Source organism: Triticum aestivum, chromosome 3A (assembly GCF_018294505.1).
Source record: "Triticum aestivum cultivar Chinese Spring chromosome 3A, IWGSC CS RefSeq v2.1, whole genome shotgun sequence".
NCBI lineage: Eukaryota > Viridiplantae > Streptophyta > Magnoliopsida > Poales > Poaceae > Triticum > Triticum aestivum.
Genome location: NC_057800.1, coordinates 650,544,849 through 650,552,783, shown reverse-complemented (window position 1 = coordinate 650,552,783; position 7,935 = coordinate 650,544,849).

The window sequence follows — 7,935 nt, the reverse complement described above, 5'->3', positions numbered from 1 at the left end:
AAGTTCAGCCTGCACCCCGCCGCCACTCAAACAAAAATACCAAGGCCCGGGGCAACACGCAGGACCTGCGAGACGTATTGGAAAGCAGGGCAAAACATGCAAAGTTGATATACGGGTCACGGGGACGCGCACCAACGTGGGACGATGACCGTCACGTCGGATACACTAAAAGTAAATCCGGCCGTGCCGAATACAGTAGACAAGACTCATATGAACTGCATCGTGATATAGCTCGGCACATAGGCGCTGCACACCCCTATGCTTCACGGATGAAGTTATGGATCATGAATTCCCGGAGGGTTTTAAACCCGTAAATATCGAATTGTATGATGGTACAATAGATCCCGCTGTATGGATTGAGGATTTCCTCCTCCACATCCACATGGCTCGCGGTGATGATCTGCATGCCATCAAGTACCTCCCACAAAAACTCAAAGGACCAGCTCGGCATTGGCTGAATAGCTTGCCAGCAGACTCCGTCGGCAGTTGGGAGGATTTGGAAGATGCATTCCTTGACAACTTCCAAGGCACTTATGTGCGACCACCAGATGCTGATGACTTGAGCCATATAACTCAGCAGCCAGGGGAATCGGCCAGGCAATTCTGGACACGGTTCCTAACTAAGAGAAACCAAATTGTCGACTGTCCGGATGCAGAGGCCTTAGTGGCACTCAAGCATAACATCCATGACGAGTGGCTCGCTCGACACCTCGGCCAGGAGAAGCCGAAGTCTATGGCAGCCCTCACGACACTCATGACCCGCTTTTGCGCAGGCGAGGATAGTTGGCTAGCTCGCAGCAACAACACATCAAGAAATCCGGGCACCTCGGATACTAAAGATGCCAACGGCAGACCACGTCGTAACAGAGACAAGCGCCGCAACAACGGCAATAACGCCGATGATACGGCAGTCAATGCCGGATTTAGAGGCTCTAGATCCGGTCAGCGGAAAATGCCATTCAAAAGAAGTACTCCGGGCCCGTCCAGTTTGGATCGCATGCTTGATCACTCGTGTCAAATCCACGGCACCCTGGATAGGCCAGCCAATCACACCAACAGAGAATGCTGGGTGTTCAAGCAGGCCGGCAAGTTGAATGCTGAAAACAAGGACAAGGGGCTGCATAGTGATGACAAGGAGGAGCCCCGGCCGCCGAACACGGGAGGACAGAATAGGTTCCCCCCACAAGTGAAGATGGTGAACATGATATACGCAACCCACATTCCCAAGAGGGAACGGAAGCGTGCACTAAGGGACGTCTATGCGATGGAGCTCGTCGCCCGAAAGTTCAACCCATGGTCCTCTTGTCTGATCACCTTCGATCGCAAGGACCACCCCACTAGTATCCATCATGGCGGATCTGCCGCATTGGTCCTAGACCCCATCATCGATGGATTTCACCTCACTCGAGTCCTTATGGACGGCGGCCGCAGCCTGATCCTGCTCTATCAGGATACCGTGTGCAAAGTGGGTATAGATCCCTCAAGGATCAAACCCACCAAAACCACCTTTAAGGGCGTCATCCCAGGTGTAGAGGCCCATTGCACGGGCTCAATCACAGTGGAAGTGGTCTTCGGATCTCCGGACAACTTCTGAAGCGAGGAGTTAATCTTCGATATTGTCCCATTTCGCAGTGGCTATCACGCACTGCTCGGGTGAACCGCATTTGCAAAATTCAATGCGGTATTGCATTACGCATACCTCAAGCTCAAGATGCCACGACCTAGGGGGGGTCATTACAGTCAATGGAAACACAGAACGCTCGCTTCGCACGGAAGAGCACACCGCGGCCCTCGCAGCAGAAGCACAAAGCAACCTTTTAAGGCAAATCACCAATTCGGTGATATAGCCCCCGGACACCGTCAAGCGAGTCCGGAGTAACCCGCAACAGGATCGCCTGGCACGTTCAGAGCTCGCCTAGCAATTCGGCCCCCATCCTAGTCCCAGTCAAGCGACAAAATTTGTGCCGTACGTACATAATTACGCACTGAAAATACCATGGGCATAGGCGGGGGCACGATCAGCGCACGTCCCGCAATGCGGCTTAACCGCCCTAGGGGCTGCATACCTTTATCATTTTTTCTCTTTTAGGACCTTACTCTCTGGAAGCCCTTTCTGGCAGTATGATTGCCGGACACATTACGGGAAGGAACAACCAAGGAGGCAAGAAGCTAAGACGTACAAGGGAACCCCCAGGTGGTCTCTAATAACAATTGGTACACCCGCTTTTTACTACCCATACGCAGCTTGCCCTTGGATAGGACATGTCAAATAGTCCTATTTTTTTGCTTATTGCACTACTTGCACCAGTACGCTTCGACGTATTATTTAAATAACAGTGCATAGCATTAGTCTATTATTGCATTATCCATCCTTCTTTTTTCTTATATGTTCATTTACGACAACTTGCACCCATACATTCTGGTATGGTCAGTACACCAGGGGCTTTCGTTTACCCGATAATACGGCATGAGAAGTCTGAACACTTTTGACAGTGCGGCACCCCGAACTTATAGCATTATATGCATCAGCTCTGAATCATGTCTTGGGTCAATCGTTGGGTTTGCCCGGCTCCCATGTTTTGGACCTTACGTTTCGCTATATCGGCTAAGGTACCGCTGGGAGAACTACTGCGATTGTGTCTCGGTTCTACCGGACGAGCACCTCAGTAGAGAAAGCCGAAAACTGACTGTCATGATAAGGCGAGAGCTGGTCGCTATTCGAGAGGTCTCAAGTCCTTAAATATTTTTTCCGCTTCGGGTGAGGAGTCGGCCTTGCCGACTTAGGCGTATATAGCGCCCCAAATTCGGCCTTCCGAATACTAGGGGCTTCGCCAGAATTAAAAATTGTAGACTTCTACGGCTAAGTGAGAGTGATAATGCCTTATAGTCTGATTGCCTGGTTCGTTCTGCTGAACACCTCCCTCGAAGGACCCAAAATTGGGATAAAGAGTGCTCAGGTTTATCCCGAACATGCCAGTACTAGTTACATGGGGGCAGAAGCCGACGACTGGCCAACTCTTAGATTTTATAAACGGCCACACAGAAGGTAATATTTTAAATTTAAAAAGCGTTGCATAGCGCAAATGAACTCGTTTCACATTGCAGGATCACATGAGCATGTTCGTTCAAAAATTACATCTCTGGCACATTCCTCCGCCACAAGGCGGGAACCCTTCAGGACACTGTCATAATACATTTCGGGGCAGCGATGCTCCTTGCCCTCTGGCGACCCCTCCTTCACCAGCTTTACGGCGTCCAGCTTCACCCAGTGCACCTTCGCCCGGGCAAAAGCCCTGCGCGCACCCTCGATGCAGACGGGCTGCTTTATGACTTCAAGCCATGGGCAGGCATCCACAAGCCGCCTCACCAGACAGAAGTAGCTGCTAGGCAGGGGATCACCAGGCTACATCCGGACTATAAGACCCCTCATGGTCTGTTCGGCCGCCTTTTGAAGCTCGACTAGTTGTTTCAGCTGGTCGCTCAAGGGCATTGGGTGTTCGGTCCAAGTATACTGAGACCAGAACAACTTTTCCGTCGAGGTCCCCTCCTCAGCTCGGTAAAACTCCGCAGCATCCAGCACACTGCGGGGAAGATCTGCGAACGCTCCTGGAGAGCTCCGAACTCGGTTAAGTAAAAGGAAATTTTCCTTCACGTGCTTGCTGAGGGAGTCCTGGATTAGGGGGTCTCCGGACAGCCGAACTATATCCTTTGGCCGGATTATTGGACTATGAAGATACAAGATTGAAGACTTTGTCCCATGTCCGGATGGGACTATCCTTGGCGTAGAAGGCAAGCTTGGCAATACGGATATGTAGATCTCCTCCCTTGTAACCGACTCTGTGTAACCCTAGCCCCCTCCGGTGTCTATATAAACCGGAGGGTTTAGTCCGTAGGACAACATACAATCATACCATAGGCTAGCTTCTAGGGTTTAGCCTCTAGGTTCTCGTGGTAGATCAACTCTTGTAATTCTCATATCATCAAGAACAATCAAGCATGACGTAGGGTATTACCTCCATCAAGAGGGCCCGAACCTGGGTAAACATTCCGTCCCCTGCTTCCTGGTACCATCCGTCTTAGACGCATAGTTCGGGACCCCCTACCCGAGATCCGCCGGTTTTGACACCAAGATTGGTGCTTTTATTGAGAGTTCCACTTTGTCGTCACCATAAGGCTCGATGGCCCCTTCGATCATCGGTAACGATGCGGTCCAGGGTGATGTTTTCCTCCCCGGACAAATCTTCGTATTCAGCGGCTTCGCACTATGGGCCAATTCGCTTGGCCATCTGGAGCAGACCAAGAGCTACACCCGTGGCGATTAGGTCAGGTTCAGAAACTTAAACTACACTTCCGACATCCGCGGAGACTTGATCTTCGACGAATTTGAGCCCATGTCAGGTGCGCCGCACAATCACGACGAATATGACGTAACTCTGCCGTCGGACAGTGTTCGGGAGATCGCATTTGCAACTACTCCGGCCTTCAATCCGGAGCAAATTGCACCATCCAAGGACGGAGGGATAAATCCCGCCATGGAGGCGGCACTCTCAGTGGCTATGGAGCCGGATACTGACTTCACCCCTTACGAGAGCCGTGTCGCCGAACCACTGGATTCGTCTCTAACCACGGACTCCGAGACACCTGCATCCGTGCCTATCGAATCCGACTGGGCGCCGATCATGGAGTTCACCTCTGCGGATATCTTTCAGCACTCGCCTTTCGACGATGTGCTAAATTCATTAAGGTCTCTCTCCTTGTCAGAAGAACCTTGGCCGAACTATGTCCGGCTAGAATGGGATGCAGATGACGAAGAAATTCACTGCCCACCCACCACCCACTTAGTAGCCACTGTCGACAATTTAACCGACATGCTCGACTTCGACTCCGAAGACATCGACGGTATGGACGACGTTGCAGGAGACGAACAGGAACCACTGCCCACAGGGCGCTGGACCACCACCTCATCATATGACATATACGTAGTGGACACCCCCAAAGAAGGCAAGGGAGACGAGACAGCGGAGGATGACCCCTCCAAGAAGCAACCCAAGCGCCGACGTCAGCGGCGCCGCTCTATGTCCCGCCACAACAAAAGTAGTGATACCAGCACAAGAGACAATAACACTCCGGATAGTGCCGAAGACAACCACAATCCCCTCCAGCATGATGTAGAGAGGGAGGATGAACAAGCTAGCCCTCTAGAGCTCGCAGCAGATGGAGAATCGGAGGAGGAAAATTACATGCCTCTCTCCGAAGACGAGGTGAGCCTCGACGACGAAGAATTTATCGTGCCTGAGGATCCTGTCGAGCAGGAGCGCTTTAAGCGCCGCCTTATGGCCACAGTAGCCTGAAGAAAAAGCAACTATAGCTTCAAGCTGATCAAGACTTGCTAACAGACAGATGGACCGAAGTCCTTGCGACCGAGGAATACGAACTCGAGCGCCCCTCCAAGAGTTACCCAAAACGTAGATTGCTACCTCACCTCGAGGAGGAAGCATTGAAACCTCCATCACCAGTGTACGATGCGGATGACCGACCACCGCGTGGCTGAGCCAGAGAGGCATTTCAACCTGAAGTTCAGCCCGCACCCCGCCGCCACTCAATCAAAAATACCAAGGCCTGGGGCAACACACGGGACCTGCGAGACATATTGGACAGCAGGGCAAAACATGCAAGGTCAATATACGGGTCACGGGGGCGTGCTCCAACGCGGGACGATGACCGTCGCGCCGGATATACTAAAGGTAAATCCGGCCGAGCTGAATACAACAGACAAGACTCATATGAACTGCATCGTGATATAGCCCGGCACAGAGGCGCCGCACACCCCCTATGCTTCACTGATGAAGTTATGGATCACGAATTCCCGGAGGGTTTTAAACTCATAAATATCGAATCGTATGATGGTACAACAGATCCCGCTGTATGGATTGAGGATTTCCTCCTTCACATCCACATGGCTCGCGGTGATGATCTACATGCCATCAAGTACCTCCCACTAAAACTAAGGACCAGCTCGGCATTGGCTGAATAGCTTGCCAGCAGACTCCGTTGGCAGTTGGGAGGATTTGGAAGATGCATTCCTTGACAACTTCCAGGGCACTTATGTGCGACCACCGGATGCTGATGACTTGAGCCATATAACTCAGTAGCCAGGGGAATCTGCCAGGCAATTCTGTACACGGTTCCTAACTAAGAAAAACCAAATTGTCAACTGTCCGGATGCAGAGGCCTTAGCGGCATTCAATCATAAAATCCGTGACGAGTGGCTTGCCCGGCACCTCGGCCAGGAGAACCCGAAGTCTATGGCAGCCCTCACGACACTCATGACCCGCTTTTGCACAGGAGAGGATAGCTGGTTAGCTCGCAGCAACAACACATCAAGGAATCCGGGCACTTCGGATACCAAATATGCCAACGGCAGACCACGTCGTAACAAAACAAAGCGCCGCAACAACAGTGATAACACCGATGATACGGCAGTCAATGCCGGATTCAGAGGCTCTAGATCCAGTCAGCGGAAAAAGCCATTCAAAAGAAGTACTCCGATTCCATCCAGTTTGGATCGCATACTCGATCGCTCGTGTCAAATCCACGACACCCTCGACAAGCCAGCCAATCACACCAACAAAGAATGTTGGGTGCTCAAGCAGGCCGACAAGTTAAATGCCGAAAACAAGGACAAGGGGTTGCATAGTGATAACGAGGAGGAGCCCCAGCCACTGAACACGGGAGGACAGAAGAGGTTCCCCCCACAAGTGAAGACAGTGAACATGATATACGCAACCCACATTCCCAAGAGGGAACGGAAGCGTGCACTAATGGACGTCTATGCGATGGAACCCGTCGCCCCAAAGTTCAACCCATGGTCCACTTGTCCGATCACCTTTGATTGCAGGGACCACCCCACTAGTATCCGTCATGGCAGATCCGCCGCACTAGTCCTAGACCCCATCATCGACGGATTTCACCTTACTCGAGTCCTTATAGACGATGGCAACAGCCTGAACCTGCTCTATCAGGATACAGTGCGAAAAATGGGTATAGATCCCTCGAGGATCAAACCCTCCAAAACCACCTTTAAGGGCGTTATCCCAGGTGTAGAGGCCCATTGCATGGGCTCAATCACACTGGAAGTGGTCTTCGGATCTCCGGACAACTTCCGAAGCAAGGAGTTAATCTTCGATATCATCCCGTTTCGCAGTGGCTATCACGCACTGCTCGGGCGAACCACATTTGCAAAATTCAATGTGGTACCGCATTACGCATACCTCAAGCTCAAGATGCCAGGACCTAGGGGGGTCATAACAGTGAATGGAAACACAGAACGCTCGCTCCACACGGAAGAGCACACTGCGGCCCTCGGAGCAGAAGCACGGAGCAGCATTGTAAGGCAAACCATTAATTCGGCGATACAGCCCCCGGACACCTTCAAGCGAGTCCGGAGTAAACTGCAATAGGATCGCCTGGCACGTTCAGATCTCTCCTAGCAATTCGGCCCCCGTCCCAGTCCTAGTCAAGCGACGAAATCCGTGCCATGCGTACATAATTACGCACTGAAAATACCATGGACATAGGTGGGGGCAAGATCAGGGCACATCCCGCAATGCGGCTTAACCGCCCTAGGGGCAGTATACCTTTATCATTTTTTATCTTTCAGGACCTAACTCTCTGGAAGCCCTTTCCGGCAGTACGATTGCCGGACACATTACGGGAAGGAACAACCAAGGAGGCAAGAAGCTAAGATGTACACGGGAACCCTCAGGTGGTCTCTAATAATAATCGATATACCCACTTTCTACTATCCATACGCAGCTTGCCCTTGGATAGGACATGTCAAATAGTCCTACTTTCTGCTTATTGCACTACTTGTATCAGTACGCTTCGATGTATTATTTAAATAACAATGCATAGCATTAGACTATTATTGCATTA